The sequence below is a fragment of the Calonectris borealis genome, chromosome 5 (assembly GCF_964195595.1).
Source record: "Calonectris borealis chromosome 5, bCalBor7.hap1.2, whole genome shotgun sequence".
NCBI classification, from domain to species: domain Eukaryota; kingdom Metazoa; phylum Chordata; class Aves; order Procellariiformes; family Procellariidae; genus Calonectris; species Calonectris borealis.
In genome coordinates this window covers 18,133,586-18,150,901 of record NC_134316.1, presented here as the reverse complement: position 1 = coordinate 18,150,901, position 17,316 = coordinate 18,133,586, and the positions used below count along the sequence as shown (strand labels likewise).

The 17,316-nt window shown below is 42.7% G+C and overlaps 1 protein-coding gene across 19 annotated transcripts in view; it reads right to left on the bottom strand.

Annotated features, from left to right (window-relative positions):
• ITPK1 (inositol-tetrakisphosphate 1-kinase) overlaps positions 1-17,316 on the bottom strand; it is a 163,631-nt gene that overhangs the window by 93,725 nt on the left and 52,590 nt on the right. Inside the window, exon 1 of one of the 19 annotated variants that reach the window (XM_075151228.1) lies at positions 453-555. The exons of the other annotated variants lie outside the window; for them this stretch is intronic. The gene's annotated coding sequence lies outside the window, so the exon portion shown is untranslated. Of the gene's footprint in view, positions 1-452; positions 556-17,316 lie in introns of those variants that run through there. 19 annotated transcript variants of the gene reach the window in all.

Here is a 17,316-nt window from a genome sequence, read left to right as displayed (position 1 = left end):
GCTGTGAAAAGCTCAAGGATTTGAACATAAAGGATGCTTGGCATTTCATGCAGGCATGCCAAATAGTGAAATGTATTTCGGGAATACATAAAAAACAAGAAAAATTGGGATCTCTGTGCAGCAAGTTAAGGTTTAATATTAAAGATAATATAGGAATGGCCCCAAACTTTACACAGATATTTGGCCTCAGTTTTCAGCAAAAATAAACATGCTGACCATGTTTACCAAGGCAAGGTGGTAAACAAAGATGGGTACAGATATATCAGTGCGTACCAGCAGTGAAAGCCAAAACGCAAGGAGTGAGATTCACTTCATCTCATTTTAAAGAGTTGATAACTACACTGTAATTTCAGGCTTCTCCTTGCAGTCAGAGAAAAATGAATAAATACCTTGATATTTTAAATTCATCTGGCCTGCTTTACATTCATATTCTACGATATGAGGAATTGCACCTGAAATATGCATGATCAGAGGGAGCCTGGTGGAGTGGCACAGATGTCAGGTAACTCTGAAGAGTTTAATGCGCTGAGGTGAGGGGAAGCTGCCTCTCTCCCATAATTGGATACTTTCAAAAAAAAAAAAAAGAAAACAAAAAAACCCCTGGAAAACAAAATCCAATTAACGAATACATGGCATAGGAAATCACAGGATGGTGATACAATGGTGATCCATTATGGAGTGCTTCCCAAGGATCAAAAAATAGCAACTACATTAGGGAAAGAGTATGAGGGGGAAAAATGGCAGCTACTGACTGCTCATCTGACCTAGTACTATGTGAGCATTTCAGCACATTTGAAGATATTGAAAAATAGTCAGAACTCCAGTGGTAAATAAGAAAATGTAGTGAAACATGACATGAATCTACAAAAGATGGAATAAACCCATCTAACTGGGTGTATGACCACTGATTCTCTAGACAAAGAAAATGCAGCAAAACTATTTTCTCAGACTTCCATAAAGCATGCAGACAGGTAAACTCGAGAAAGACAAGGGCCACAGAAGTACAGGAAGGGGAATGAAGAGCTAAATAAAAGAGAAGATGACAATGGCTTGCACGCTGAAAGCAGCAGTGGAAAACCAGAGAGGGTGCGCTACCGGCGTTCCTCAGGCCCTAGTCTTGTGACCATTTTATTTAGTATCTTCATTAGTGGTCTTAGCACAGTAAGTAGATTACTGATAGACCTTAATAATTACACAGAAGTGTAACTGACACCACCACCCAGACAGAATTATCATGCAGAAGGGAGAACGAGAAATATGACAACATGACTAAATACAAAATGAAAGGCTACTGGACTCACGATGCAAAAAAATCTGCCCTATGCTCAGAGAAGGATACTAATATGGTAGCTGAAGTATGACTGTGACAAAGAAACTCAGTTTCACCAGGATCAGGGTCTTTTTCAGTGAGATTTGTAAGAGCCAAGCTAGTATAGAAGGCACTACTGAGACCCTCATGGAACAGCGGCACTTAGTTTAGGGCATCCGTACCTAGAAATATAAACTCAAAATGAAAACAAATGCCTAAGAATTCAACCAAACTTAGTAAGTTCTAGGCCTAAGAGCCTAGAAAATCCCTTCCACACTGACCCATGGTTATGGGTCCTTAGAAACTATGAATAGGAGCACTTAGACTAATGCAGATTATCTTAGAGTGTTACTCACTTTCTGGCAAGAAAAAGCTTACCATAATCATAAATACTGCTGCTGCACTTGAGTACTGCTTTACTTTATGCTATAAATGTGCATTCCGGGGTGCGCAGTACAAAGAGAAATCTGCTACCCAGGAACACATACGGTCCAGGAGTTCCCTAAATATTCTTTTAGGAACAGAAGAACTAGGAGGTGCAGCAATGGAGATCAAGTAGAAAAATCTCAGGTTTCAAATTATTCAAACTCACATTTCGCTTCCATCATAAGCAGAGCGCTAAGTGAGCAGCACACAAGCAACATTAAAAAAAGACCATCAGAAACATCACTCAAGAAGAAGCGGGCAAAGAAGCACTTTGTCATCGAGCTGTAAATCAAGTCTGGCACACTCCCTAATTCTGGGCTCTTTCCTCACCCACCTTGACTGACGAGTCTTCCTCACCAGATAGAGAAGGAAACTATAGCTCCTTCCTTGGCAAGGCACCCAGACCTCGCTGGACTTCTGCAGTGATCCTGCAGACACCTTGTCGCGCTAAGATGGCTGTGCTGACTTAAAGCAATATCAGCGACATGAAATTAGGTCAGAACTTCATTTTAATTGGTTAATAATAGTTTCAGGTGCTATCTCCCAAGCCTACCATCTGACTGTTGGGGCTTTAAAATGACATTACCCGCCCCCCCTATTCATTTTCTTTTCCCTTTGAAAGGCTCAAGTGAACAGGAAAATGACTTCCTATTCAGGGAAGATGGTGAATAAAGCGGTAATTAAATGAGCTACAAAAAGAACAGCTAAAATTGTAGTTCTTATTCCTCAGTCAACTCTGTTTACAGGAATCTCAATATTCCTGTCACAGCAACAGGTAAAACACCCTCAGAAAATGGAGTCTATAAATTGTTGGTATGCCTTCCCCAGACACCAAATCCCATCCTTAGTATTCATACTAATTCTAACAGACAAAGATGGGAAGAGGAGAAAACAGTTAAAATATAAGAACACAGCTAGAGTGTGAAAAGTTCGTCTGTGTAGCTTATAACCTCATGACAGAGCAAACCAGATAAACTCCTTTCAAAGCATGTTTGCATGCACTCTCTCCCTGAGCTCTGATATCAAGGCACTTGTCTTGACCGTCACTCAGCTGTCTGTCAAAACGCCCTAACAACTTCCTACCTCCCTCCGTTGCTGCTTCTCGTCTATCAGCACAGATGATGCTTCATTTACTCTCACTTTCTTTCCATCTCCACTCTTTTGCGCTGGGGTAGCTCCAAACTCTTTCCCAATTTCACCCTGGCATCTCTTCTGCACTGCTTTTACGGGGACCAGACCCATCCTGCCAACTGACAGAGAGGGCTGAGCCCAGCTCCCGTCTCTTCCCAGGCCCCCCACTCTACCAGACATCCCCAGCAGCCTCTCTTTTAACAATTTGCTCTCTTTGCCTTCAGTTCTGCTTTTCATTGTAATTGAACGTCAAGCTCATAATCCTAGTTTCTGCTTTTCTACCTCTGGCTCTTCCCTCAACCTCTGCTCTTGCTCCTGTCCCAGTTAGATCTCTGAGCTCCCCCCTTTTGTCAGTCTCTGTGAACAATACCATCATCGAGCCACCAGGCCCACTGTTTAGAAGACATTGTCAATTCTCTCAAGCTCTCCCCTTTTGCAATCCAGACCTTCCAGATTCCTTGTATCCCTCACCATGTCTCCCTCCTTTTGAACTTATTCTCTCCCACCTCTTATCCACCCACAAAGCCAACTTCCATTGCCCACTTCAAAAACCCAACCAGTGCCTTTGCATTTTCTTCCAACCTGCTGCTTCCACTTCAGAGGAGCTTGCCATAAACATTTACAAATCTTTGTCATTGCTAGACTTCACATCCCTTTTTCCAATTCCTGCTTTGCTGGAGGGACATGAAGTCACTTCTGAAACAGCCAAACCCCCAATATTCTCCTGCCTTTTCTCCAAAGGGCTACTTGACTCCATCTACCAGCTTGACCACACATAGATACAGAGAAACGAGAGTATTGGTGCGATACTGCGCCTAAATTAACGTGGCTACACAGCTTCCAGATGGTCAGCGAAGACACGCTAAACTACTAAGGACAGAATAACATTCACAGAGACCAGCTGAGCAGAGAGGCATCTCAGCTGAAGTTAGAGCCTTGGCCAGTAAGAAAGTTGTTCATAAAAAAAGAAAACACATTTTATATATTTTTTTTTACATATATATATATTCCCACCTCTCCAACAGCCCTTGTCGGAGAGGATATACATACACGTTTTTTTCCTCCCCTTCTGAACTAGTTAACTTTCACACAGAAGAAACCTCCATACATTGCCACTTTAAGCCATGTTCTGAAACTGAGAACTTGATGTTGAGCTTCTATGCATTTTCCCATAGTCAATTCTCACCACTGTAGTATTTAAATGCCTACATTTTGGGGAGGAAAGGGGGCTTGAAACCATTACGATGCAGTTAACTGACATCACTTCATAATTAGAAGTACTCTCTGACACTAGCCCTTTGAGCTATGACATGAACGCTAACTCTTTCCCTTGCCTGTCCCACACTCGGGAGCCAAGCACCTCACCATACGCAGTCACCTCCGCGTTGTCTGAGCAGGAAAAACTGAAACCACATATCATTGCTGGCACAGCTTTTACATCCAGAAGTTTTCACATACAATTGAAAGAAAGAGCCTGTTTGATGAAGAAACCCCTTCCGCGCGCTTCCTGACTGATTGTTTGGTCTTCGCTGTTAGTCTAAGCAAGGTATCTTGAAACCTTCTGGGTGCAAGCACACTTGAAACTTGCAGGACAAATCTCAATTTCCAAATGAAAAACTCTTCCTTATTGAAAGCAAAAGATGTGAACAAACTTCCCATTTTAATCTGTAGCAACAGTCACATAAGAATCGGATTCATAAAACTTCAGGGAAAACTTCTATTTAATGAGAATTTTAATGGACCATGCTGAAAAAAAAGAGCAGAATTTGCCTCCTTTGCATCCTCTGACTTACCGTACCTGCTCAATCCACTAGTACAGAAAAGCTGACTTAAAAACCTCAGACGACTGGCAAAAAGGGTTTACACTGCGCATTAGCAGCAGTGTAAAAAAGCTAACTGCTTCCCAGCAGGAGCTGGTAAGGCAATTTCCAAAGGCTGCTTCCTCTAAACTGTATTGCAATGTGAGCACGGTCACGTTCGGCCAGGGACTCCCACCAGAAGGCAGTTGATCCAGAGCTGTCCAATTCCTGATTCTCACCTTACCAGAGAGATTAAAAAGAACGTTTCAAGTTTTCTGAGCATGACTTCTCTCCCCGCTGCTTTGCATGTCTCTACAAGCCCCCTTTATTTCCCTCCATTTCCGCCTTGGCAGCTGAGGATTACTGCCGAACTGGCATCTCCCTCCTCTTCAGTCAGTTCGTGTGGCCATGACTCCCCACCGGCAGCGCGTGGGGCCATCCCCCGCTGCTGTTTACAGACAGGAAAGACCGAGGTGTGTGACCCAGCTGGCCCCTATTAAAGATAATGTTATCACAGCTCCAATTGTTCCTGTCTACATCTGCTGGTGGGAGGAAATAATCGACTTGTCTGAGCTAGAACAGGGAATGTTAGAGAACTATGAATCAGAAAGCTGCTTGTCTCAGGAAACTTGCAGGCAGTAGTAAAGGATTTTTTTCCATAGCTGTGCTAATACACCGCAACTTACTATTATTTCTCCCTATTTCTTCCTGTTTGCATGGAAACGAGAGGCATGGAAGGTGTGGGGGAGGCGGTGTGGGGCAAGGCAGAGACCTACTTGCAAAACCAGAGGTAAACCTTCCCGGTGCCTTGTACGCAACTGCAGCCACATGCAGTATCTAACGTGTACAAGACCTACGCTGCAGTGAAAATATAACTGCTAGCAAACAGGAAGCGCTGCAGGGTCTACATGCATGTCCTGAAGGGTTGAACTCTAAGCCAAGTCCTCAGAAAAACACACAGACTGAAAAACAATGGAGGCGTCCTCCATAGCAGCTTCCTACTGACCTACAGCAGGACCCGCTGTGGGGCCAGTTTGGCCATGGTTGCAGGCACTGGGAGTGCCCTTCGGCACCGACCTTCAAGGATTTTTTTATTCTACACAGCAGCATTCCAGAGGAAAAATACTAGGATTATAACTGATCGAGTTGCAATGTTTTAACTAGAACATAATAAACTATGCTCCAAGGCATCATACTCACCTTGAGAAGGCTTGTCTTCTGTCCCACTACTACCAGCATGACCTTTATTAGTTTTAATAAAGACTGGCTTCCTTTAAGATGCAGTGCCTGCATTCATAGGTCTGTGCTCTCACATCTGGAAGTTCACCATCCCGGAGGTCATTTAAGCCCTTCCAAGTTATTTCCTCCACCATGCATTTTTATCATTAGCCCATTTTACTTGGTGTTTGAATACCGGATCAGGACATCAGAGAGATGCTTATGAAGCTACAGCAGCTGTGAGCCTTACAAGAACAGAGGTGACACCCAGGCTCTTTGATTATGTCTCAACTCTGAGATTTTCAAGTCTCTGGACCATCAGCCAAACTCAAGGATCCCGTAGGTTGTTACAGTGGTGTGTTTAGCACAACTTGTTTACTCCACTTTTGCAACTAGCCAGGAGCAGTCTCTGTTACTGCTTCCTAACTGCACGGCAATAGTGTAAGCTAACTCACCCTCCTGCAGTTGATTAGAAGTGCAAAAACATCTCTCAACATTGGTTATTTGCTAACTGTAATACCCAAGTGGTCTACACAATATCCTGTTTCACTTATTGACAGCTTTATTGTTTTCTCCTATGAGAAACAAACCATGGGACTAGATGACTCTGAAGTGCAACTTTTTGCAGTGTTCTCAAAGAGAGAGAGAGAACTCTATCCTGTGATCCCCATGCTCTGACCAGCTCTCCAAGGATACTGAAGGTTTTGGAGCTGCTTTCCTGTGACAAAGCTCCACATCGTTAAGCGCAGCTACCAAGCATTCTTTCTTCAGCAAGACAGTAGGAACCGATCTCTGAAGAAGCAGACAGTTTAGGACAGTGACTGGTTGTACTGGGTTTGGCGGGGATAGAGTTAATTTTCTTCACAGCAGCCTGTATGGCACTGTGTTTTAAACGGGTGACAAAACCAGCGTTGATAACACACCCATGTTATAGTTACTGAACAGCGCTTGTACAGCGCTCAGGCCTTCTCTGCCTCTGAGGCTGCCCCGGCGGCCAGCAGCTGGGGGTGGGCAAGAGGCTGGGAGGGGACACGGCAGACCGCTGAGCCCACCTGAGCGAGCTTAGCTACCAGCTGGGGTCAGCCCACCACAATGGTCTAGAGTATCTTCCAAATTTGAGCTCAAGTTGCTGCTAAATTTAGCAGATTTAAAATCATGTTCTAGGGTTAAAATTAGAAGTGAAAAATATGTAAAAATATGAAAAATACCTGGCTGGTATACGCCAGGTATTTCTGTTATTCAGGTAAACATCAAAGCTCTGTTTGAAAGCCCCCTTCCCATCTCTACACAACCATAAACAGACATTCTCCTAACATGGAAAGACATGGAGACAGCAAACTTGTAACTACATTTAGCGTATTTATGGCAATGTGACATTTTCAGTTGTGCAATTTAAAAGAAGGAAACTCATTTCAATACTGATGCATCTTGAGTTTTGACATTCCATTTTTTCCGTTCCATTTTTTTCCTCCAGTTATTTCAGCTGTTCAAAGCTTTTCACATCCTTCAAGAAATATTTAAAATGCGCTGACTGAATATGCCCTTTCCAACACTGGCACAGAAACAATTTCCCTAATTTATGGCCAAGAAGATGGCCAAGAGACATTCCCAATTTCCTAAGAAAATGAGTGGACTATCTGCTAATCACACCCTTAGCTAGGCCACATCATTACTTATAGCTATGGCTGCTAAACAAGGCCTGGCTAGAGAAGATCTGAGTGCGTTTGCCTTGTGTGAGAGCCACTTGTGCAAACCCTTTGCCCACATGGTTCGTGTCACTGCTCTGGTAGCACAACCTCTTCAAGAAAGGGGGTTACACAAGCATGTGTGGGGGATAACCAACCTTCAGCAGTGAGGGGAACAGTCCTGTGAAGTTAGCTGCTATTCAGAGCAGCAAGAGAGGGACCATGGCTGAAACGTTGTTTGCATTGTCAAAGGAAGTCAGCGTTGCAGACACGGGTTAAGGGTGGACAGAAAAACAGAGAAGTCATTTGATTTTGATGAGGCTCTGTTTATCTGAAACAAATATTGAAAGGTGTATATAAAAGTCCGGCTGAGCTGCTTATTCACATTCTCCTAACTGCAATTTGAGGGCAAAAGTTTGCTCAAAATTGGTGAAATTTCTCTTCTGAACCAGATAGTTTAACTAAAGACAAAAATAATCTCAGAAATTTGTATGAAAGCCTAGACATTCTCCTTACAATTATTATAAAACCCCAAACATAAGGAAGGAAAAATAGCCCAAAGCATATTATTCTCAGGTCACTAAAGAGCCCATCGGGCTGGGCTGTCTCTCTTTAATAAATCCAGGTCTCTAAACAAAAAATCAACAGGGGAGGGGGGAGATGGAGAAGGAAAGGCTCAAAATAAACCAGTGTTACTCAAACAGTGCTAGATCCTAAATAAAACACAACAATACTGACCAAGCTGAGACACAGAAGACCTGGCATGGCTCCAGAACACAATAACCATTTGTCTTCTTTGCCAGAGGCAAGCAGCAGCTGGGGATGCCATTCGGGGGGGATAAAATAGCACCACGTTACAGCTGGAGGATTACTCCCAGGAGCAATGCAATACATAAGAATAAAAGATGACAAGTTAGATGAATGCTCTTCAGAACCTTTTCAGAAAGGACTAAGTGTTCTTTAGGAGAAGTGGGAAAATTAAGGATGCAAAAAACTGCCAACATAGTTTTGCCAAATTTACTGGAGAGTGAAAACGAATCGACATGCAAAAGGCTTCATCTGAATCGGCTTGAAATCCTGCAATGAAACCATGGAGGGCAGATCCCAAAACAAGTGAGATGCCCAAACTGTATTTTGTGAAAATAGAGTTATTTTCCTAAGAGTGAATGGGAACCCGTTGAGACACTTCCCTGAGTGTGCAGGATGATTATACACACCGCAATGGGAACTTCTGAGTGGCAGAAAACATCTCCAGCTTTTCATAACATAGCAGGGGAAAAAAGCGAAAAGCCAGCAAGTGGTTGGTTGGTATTTATTCATTTATTAATAATACATGTTTTAAAATTAATGTTGTAATACTACCTGCAAACCTGCTCCACAGCAAAACCAACCTTTTGGGGAAAGGTGTAAGATGGGAATCAAAATATAAAATCCTTCACAACGCTACATGCTTTGTAACATAATTAATATTGTTGTGTTTCCCACCCGAGTTCACTCACCTCGTGGCTGCTTCAGTAAGAATATACTAAGTGAAAGCAGAAGTGTAGGTGCCTCAGAAATACACCCTTGTGGTAATATAATCAAACATGCAAAAAGGACCACACCAGCAATACAGGAAGCTTTTCTACTGCGGGGTGTGGGAGCTAAACTGGGAAAGACTTCTCAAGTGCAAACAGGAGGGAAGGGAGAGAAAGGAGAACAAACTTCTATGCTATGACATCAAGCTTTACATAAAGTAAATTATAACCCTTTCTAAAACACCATTAAGTCAATATACGATAACCCTGCTAATGACATGGAATGGAAACAATTTCTTCTCTGCACCTTTCAAGGCTGCCAGGAAAAAGAGCGCTACAACACTGGAAGGAACATGGTGACCAGCAACAAAAAACAAGCAAAAGGGCTTGACTTCCACCAAGAAAGCTAAACATAACTGAGAGATCCAAGGCAACATAAGGATTCAGGTTCCCAGGTCACAGCTAAATTTATTTAGGTACCTAAATCTCCTAAGCGATTAGTTTGAAACTTTCAGGTTACAACCAAGCAAACAAGTTACCACACAATAAAGTCTGTGGATTTACAGCTCATCAACAACGCTGAAGGCAGGTAGCTGTGGAGGAACCCTACTTTCACCCAAGGTGAATGGGCAGTATGCTAAAAGAGTACGAGCATCTGAAAGGTGCTTTGCCCTAGAAGAGAGAGAATGCTTAAGACAAGCAGCATACAAAACGGGTTAACTAGGACTGATGGGATGAAAAGAAGAAAGGAAACATGTGGGCTGATTAGCAGGAAGACTTCCTGGCAGATAAACATGTTAGAACATGGAGCAATCTCCCACAGGAACTGGTGAAAGCCAGTTGGAGCTTTTTGAAAAAATTTACACCAAACAGCAAAACATAGGAAAGAATCCTGCACTTCAGGGAAACAGAGTGTATTTCCGCATCTACAGAGGCTCCCCTCCCAATTCAACCAACCAGAAAAGCTTTACGCAGGTGTTTTTATAACTGGGTCCTTCCTCTGCTGCAGCAGCTTTGCTCCCACTTGACACCAGCCACCGTGCAGGGGAATCAGGCCTGCCTTTTTCTGTAACGCAGCACCAGTTCTGCAACTGCAGGCTGCGCAGCTCCGATCTCTGCGCTGCCTGCTGTCAGTTCTGGACCGTGCCAGTCTGCAAGATGTGAAACTAAGACCAAGAAAAATTACCTCCTGCATTTTAAAATGACTGACTTAATCCACTCTGCAGAGATTGCAGATAATTGCCATGTCCTTAAATGAGGCAGGCTTGCAGGGTTAGTGTTCTGGGATATTAATATATTGCTTACTACAGACATGTCACTCAAGCTTTAACTGGAGCCTTCCAAATAAATCTGCTCTGAAGTTTAACAAGCCATTACACAGCTCAGCTCTGTGGCATTCACAATACAGTAGACAACAGTACATCTGAATACACTAATAATACAAAAAGACCTATTGCAGTTAGAGTTCAGCCCATTAACTACCCTGTAGCAATACAAGGTCGAGTAACCACTGGTTTATTAGCTGTGATCTATAGCTATTTACAAAGGGACATACACATGTAAATGTATTTTGGTAAGTGCTATGTGCTATAATCTATGCTGGGCTTCCAGGCACTTCTTTGTATCAACTACCAACAACCAGGATTTTTAAAAGTCCAGTTCATTTCATGAAAGGACAAGAGCCTCTCCCTTCACACGGAAACTTAAAGAAGTGAGTGTTTTTAATATTTGGCAAGTTCATAGTCTCTACAGCATGTGCACTTTGACACCAAACAGGCTACCAATGCAGTTAGGAAACACCCCATGCAAACATAACTGATTTTATTTACTGTCTGATAAGAGTTTTCAGAGGCACCCTTGGCTCACCAGTAGCTAGGCAGCAAAGATTACGGAACATGCACTTCTACAGTACATCCTAAGTCAGGTGTTTCAACACTGTGGGCATCTACATCTGATAAAGACATTGTAAGAGACAGAGATACGTCATGAAAAGGATGCCCTGTCATATTTATTACCACGATGAGTAACTGACAGCAAGACTTCAAGGCTCGTCATCCTTTCTCACTGAAATCTATCATCTTTCTTCCCCTTCCTCTCCTTATGGCACCCTACAACCCAGGATGACCCCAGAAAGCACAAGCAGTAGACAATTCATCGCCAGGCAGCACTGGCAATGAGTACTATGCTGTGTGCAGGCTCACCTTTTGCTTTCCTGATAACAGTGGCAATTTCTATTTTAAATATTTTATTGTCTGTAGACATAAGCTAAGTGGAAGAGTAGCTGAAACATGTTAAGTACCATTAAATTTATCAAGATAATATGCAGCAGGAATTGTTTCTATGATTAAAACCAACAAGACATATGAACACGTATAAGATGCCTCAATTGTTTCTTTTATGTAGCTATTGATCCTGTAATATACAAGAAAATAGGAGAACAGGATTATCCAGAAAATTTCAAGGAGTTCCTTATGCTTATTTTGGATTCACCTTATTCACATTTGCCACAGTTAGTGGCACAGAACCACCCCAGAGCAAAAATTAACCACTGCCTGTAGCACCCGCAACAGGGCGCAGCATGTGAGAAAAATCCCCAAGCAGCTACAACTGCAAGAGCACGTTCTTAAAACATACTCATTTCGCATGAAATCTCACAGAGCTGGTGTTGCAAAACTAACAAAACTCAAGAAAAGAATGGCAGAAAGCAGCAGCTGGACCCATCAAGGCTGGTATAATGGAAAACCAGGTGCTCTCCTGCAGAAAAGGCAGTCTATGCTGGCGCCACTGGAGCTGAGGCACTGCAATCTAGTTGTATTTCCACCACAGCGGTGGGCTTTGAACAGCCACCTAAGTGTAAGGAGGGGTGCTTGAAGGCAGGGGCAAGGAGAGGAGAAGGAAAGTGGCTTCTCTCACACTGCCCAGCACTTGGCAGGGCACAGAGCACCGATGGTACAGGCTGCACCTTCAGAATTAAGAACAATTCTCCAATGAGGATTTTTCAGCCAAAAAACCCCCAAACCCCCAAATGACCCCCCCCAATGCATCATTGTAGCTTTCCTCCCCAGTAGATCACTTTCCTCCCCTCCTCTTTTTGTAGCCCTTTCTAGTCACCTCCTTGTCCCATGGTCATTAACAGACCCGTGCCCATGATGCAGGACATCTCTGTCTTTAACAAAACAACTGGGCGACAAGTGGTAATATGGTGAATTAGCTAGGGAAAACATGCTCTCATCGTGCAATGGTGTGTGCCAAGCAATAGTGGGTAAATATAAAATTCAAACTATGCAGTAACTCCGTTGGGAAAAGTGTTTCACTACCTCTCAGAGGATCTTAAAACCTCTTCGATCAGTTAAAGCTCCTAAATCACTGATGAGGTTCAGACCAATACTGCTAATGGGCCAAATTAAGGCCGAGAAAAATTATCCAAAGTCTCCAATGTGGGAATGAATACTGGTATTTTAACTGCTTGGAACACCACCACAAACTGGCTTAAAACATGTGTGGCTAGGTTTTTGTTTTGCTTCCTTTAACAAGCCGTTTCCCCAGGGAACAACAAAATCCGCAGACGAGCCAGCTAGACTGACCCCTCCAGAAACCTCCTGCATCACCCCACAGTGCAGAGGGACCAGCTTTTGCAGCCATTCGTTTCCTCCATTGGCTTTTCTGTTCTGCTCCAGCAGGATGCAAGTCACTGAAAGGGGCTCCTCCACTCCAAATTCTGCGCTTGCTCGCTAAGAAACTAAAGCTTATAAAAGGCAACTTGTCCAATGCTTGACTTAATATCTTCCTGGTTAATCTGAACCATAATTACAGCAATATGTTTAGGATCAATAGGCAAGTGTAGAAAAGGAGGTTACAGCACATTTTGCCTCCTCTTCCTAGTAAGTCTTCCGAATTCTTACTCTCCGTGAGACAAGTGGGAGCAGGAGAAATACAGGCGGAGCATATCAAGGAGGGGAAAAAAAAAAAAAGGAGATTCACCCTGCAGCAGAGACTAAGAATATATACAGGAGAATTCAGCTGTTTTCTTCTCTGGCAAAAATAAACACCTCAAGTAAATGCTTCAAGTAACTTTTAAGTATTAAAAATAGTTTATGAAAAATGGGTGCCTTTCAAGCCGTCTCCTTCTAGGGAAAAGTTCCCAGCAACCATGATGAGAAATAACTAAGACCTAACAGCAATTAATTTCCAGCCCATCCAATATATTGCATTTTATCATTTTTATTTATATCTCAAATTGACACAAGACAGCTAGACATAAGCTAACAACCTACCACACAAAGGTGACAGCAGCAGAGTAACAATTTATTGGACTTATTCTGGGCTCTTTGATTTGCTTGGATTTACTTTAGGAACGAACAGCGAAGGAATTATTTTTACCAGGGAATATAAAGTTTCTCCTCTTCATTCTGTGCCTGCAGGAGGGGTGACCTTTGTTTTCTTGGTAATAAAACTTTTCTTTCCCAGTCTTTCTTTATGTTAGACATACCAAGCTCATGACATTAGTCTGCTATTTCAGAACTTTAAGTTGTCCAGAGTTTTGGAGAAAATGGGTGGTATCACGTCTGGGACTGCTCTGCCTGCAATACGTGCTATTTTAAAATGCAATGGGAGACGTGGTTGTGGCACAGTCACACACTTCTGTTAGTTAGCCTGAATCTTCCTAGGAAATGAGCAAAGGAGGACACAATGGCATCGACTTCGGTCCAGATTAGCAACATAACTACATATTTCATGCTCTTCAACAGATCGACCAGTCCACGTGGAAAAGATGCCACTGTTGCTAGCCGTAATGGCTAACCCTGCAACCCCACTTTCCCGGCTACACCGCAGGAGCACTCGCACAGCTCCTGTCCAGAGCCGCCTCTTCCGACAGCAGGAAGTACCGGACTACGGAAAAGATTTTTAACCCGCACGGATCTTGCCATTGTAGAGCTAGTCTTGTTCACACAACTGGCCCAGCCTCCTCTAGGAAACTAAGCAACCAAACTAAGCAACAACTCACGTCAGTCATGGATAAGTTAAAATGTTAAACTCGACTATGCAATGAGAACAGCCTTCAGATCCTTCCTATTAATTTTCTTATGCCCAGGTGTAGACTCACCAATCATCCTGCTGAAACCCTGCTTGTAAAGAGGTGCTGAGGCAAGAAATCTCTCTATACTATTGGAAAGAGCAATTTCTCATCCCCTCATCCCTTCAAAAAAGCATATTAAAAGTGCAGCAATAAGCTGCCGGTGTTGTTTTTTTCTTTATAGGGGCAGAGGTTCTGCAAGTCGCCACGCTACTTGGCTTCTATATTTACATCTGCTAAATTTGACTAGTTCCCACAGAACCAAAGTCCCTCAGTGAATACTGAAAGTATCTCATCTTGTGGGGAAAACCTTTTAGTTTTTTTTTTTTTTTTTAAAAAAAAAAAAAATTTCATCCTGAAATTGGTATTACTTGCCTCCCTTCCCCGCAATGTAACTAGCATGCATATGGAGTATGCATGTTCCTTTTATATGCAGTGGCATCTCATTAACTGCAAAGGAAAAAGAGTGTAATCACTGAAACATTAACAGAAATTTCTTGGTCTGTGAAGCTACTAGGAAATAAATGTTAAAAGCCTGTAATGTTAGCTTTCTTCTACTGCATTGCCAGGAAGTGGTAGATTTACAAATGTAATTTTTTTTTTTTTAACAGAGTCATGAGAAACACAAATATACTAAAATCATGCTATTTTGTAAAGTATAACTATGATAATCTCATTGAGACTGGAATTCTGCTGATGACACACAGGCTATTGGACATGGGATTTTGGTATTTTGCTCTGAAGTTAGAAAAAGGAAAACTCCCTCAAAAGTGGCCAAAATGTTCATAGAGGTAAAGAGACAATGGATTAGCTTCAGCACAGGGAACCTGAGAGGATCTGCCTTCCTGTGCCCCAAAACTAGAAGTCACCCACGTTTACATCATTAAATAATAAAAGAGGTTTCGAGCAACCCAAATACAAGAAGCCGTGCAACAGTAAAGACATTCAGAAAACCTGCCAGCTTCGATAATGGAATTCATTCAGAAAAATTTCTCAGCTAAGATTTTTTTTGGGGGGGAGGGTGGGGACAGACGACGGGGACACGGACAGATGGAACGGGACTCACACACACACAAAAGTTTGTGCAGAGTGGGCTGCTGCATTCATATTTACAACCAGAAGAAACAGCTAGAGCATTTGGCATTTTCCATGAACCTTAATAGCAGCTGCTCAGCACCTTTGAAAAGCAGACTCATTACTTAGCAACTTACCCTCACATTTCAGAACAAGAAGGACCACTAAGGTCATCTGGCTTGTCCTACGGCCCAAGCCACAGAACTTCCCCTCACCATGGCCTCCATCATAACTGACAACCTGCCAAAATACTTATGTTTGTGAAAACAATAAAATCATTATTTTAAACAGTTTCAACTAACTGTGAAGCTAATCTGATACCTAGTAGTATCTTTTAACGATTATTTCCCCTTGACTAGATCACCTCATTTCCATTGCAATGCTTGCAAATTTCATGTTCCAATCACACTTTCTATGCCATAAAAAAAAAAACCACCTTTCAAAATCTGGTGAAACACATGAAAATTTACTGCTGGCAGCATTAGTTCTGCCACATTTTTCTTTCAGAACGTTACAGCCAATCTCAGGCTATAATTCAGCATTCAGCGGTGGCCCAGTAGGCAGCACTCCACATTGAGGTTGGTCGCCGGACACTACTGCAAGTGTTTGAACATTCAGGCTTCCACCTTCGGCTAATAGCTAGCACCATAGCTTACAACCCAGGATGTGCTCCAGGTGAGGTGCAAAGCACTCTTCTGCCTGTCTCAGTGCAGGAAACAAGGTGTGACAAACACAGCAGCGTAAGCTGATACACAGCTAGCAAGAGGCAGAAGGGAGCCAAGCAGTTTAGAGGGGACTGCCCTAACAGTTCATCATGCTGCAGGAGGCTTCCCATCATCAGTGCTCTCTCTACATAAACAGTCATTCAAATGCTGTACTCGCATGGATTAACAGATTTTGGGTAGGTCTGTGGTCACACACAGGCAGCAACATGCACGATCTGCCTCCCTTTGCACAGCAAGAGCAGATGTAACCTGGCTCCAACAGGGATGCTGCCTGGCCTCACCAATGTGGCAGGGGGCTCAGGAGGCTAGCAAGTCCAACGGAGAAAAAACAAAGCCAGTCCTCTGCCACCCTAGCACAATTTTGTAACCTCAAAATGAAGAGCTGGCTTGCCTCCAGCCAACTTCAAGTACAAGCACAGGACGGGCCCCAAAGACACGTCCTTCAGTACAGCCTGTTCTGAACACCACAGCCCAGACGTTTGTGAAGAGGAACAAAGAAGGATACGAAGCCAGTGCAAAGAGTGGTTTGAAGTTTGAAATTTGCTCTTGAAAAGCTCTGTCCTTCAGGCTTAACCTGCTTACGCTAACTGCAGAAACATCCAGCTCAAAAGAAGTCCCATATGCAGAGCTTAAACAAATGAGCCAGTAAAACTCGATAAAATAAGGGACAAAATGCAAACCAATGACCAGCAAGCTGTATGTATCCTTGACATAAATACATGTTTTCAGCATGGAGATTAAGTGACTTGAACTTTTTGGTAGACATGCCATTGGTCTGTTTTGAGCATCTTATCCCAAAACTACAACACATAGAAAAGCATCATCTAATGTTTTTAGTGTTTGACTTAATAAAACACATACACAAATACTATTTTTATGGTCTTTAGTTTTAGAATTAGCTTGTACAGAGTTTATTCTTTTACCCATTTATTCTTGGTCAAATGCACAGCTTTTGAAATAGGTGAAATAACAAACACATGAGGCAATGGATAATAAAGTAGATAGGTGTCCACTGTTCCACACAGAAATCAGACAGGAGAGAAAAGTCTGCTATGTAGTTTCCAAAACCAGACTGAAATGACAGGAAACACTGTATGTGCTTTTAAATGCAAACAAGTGCAATGTCAGCACTTCAATAAAAGTTCTAGCCAACTAACGGTTTCTTGTTCCCATCAAATGTAGGTTCTTCAAATCCCTGACTGCTGCAAGCACCTGCAGAAAGGACAGCACAACCTTAGATAATCTCTTTATGCCACACACAGAACAAGACAACCAAGACAGGTTTGGTATGACCTACCCCGTCAAGTTAAACTGCGATAACCCTGCCCAAAACAGACCGCATGTGTAAAGGCATAACC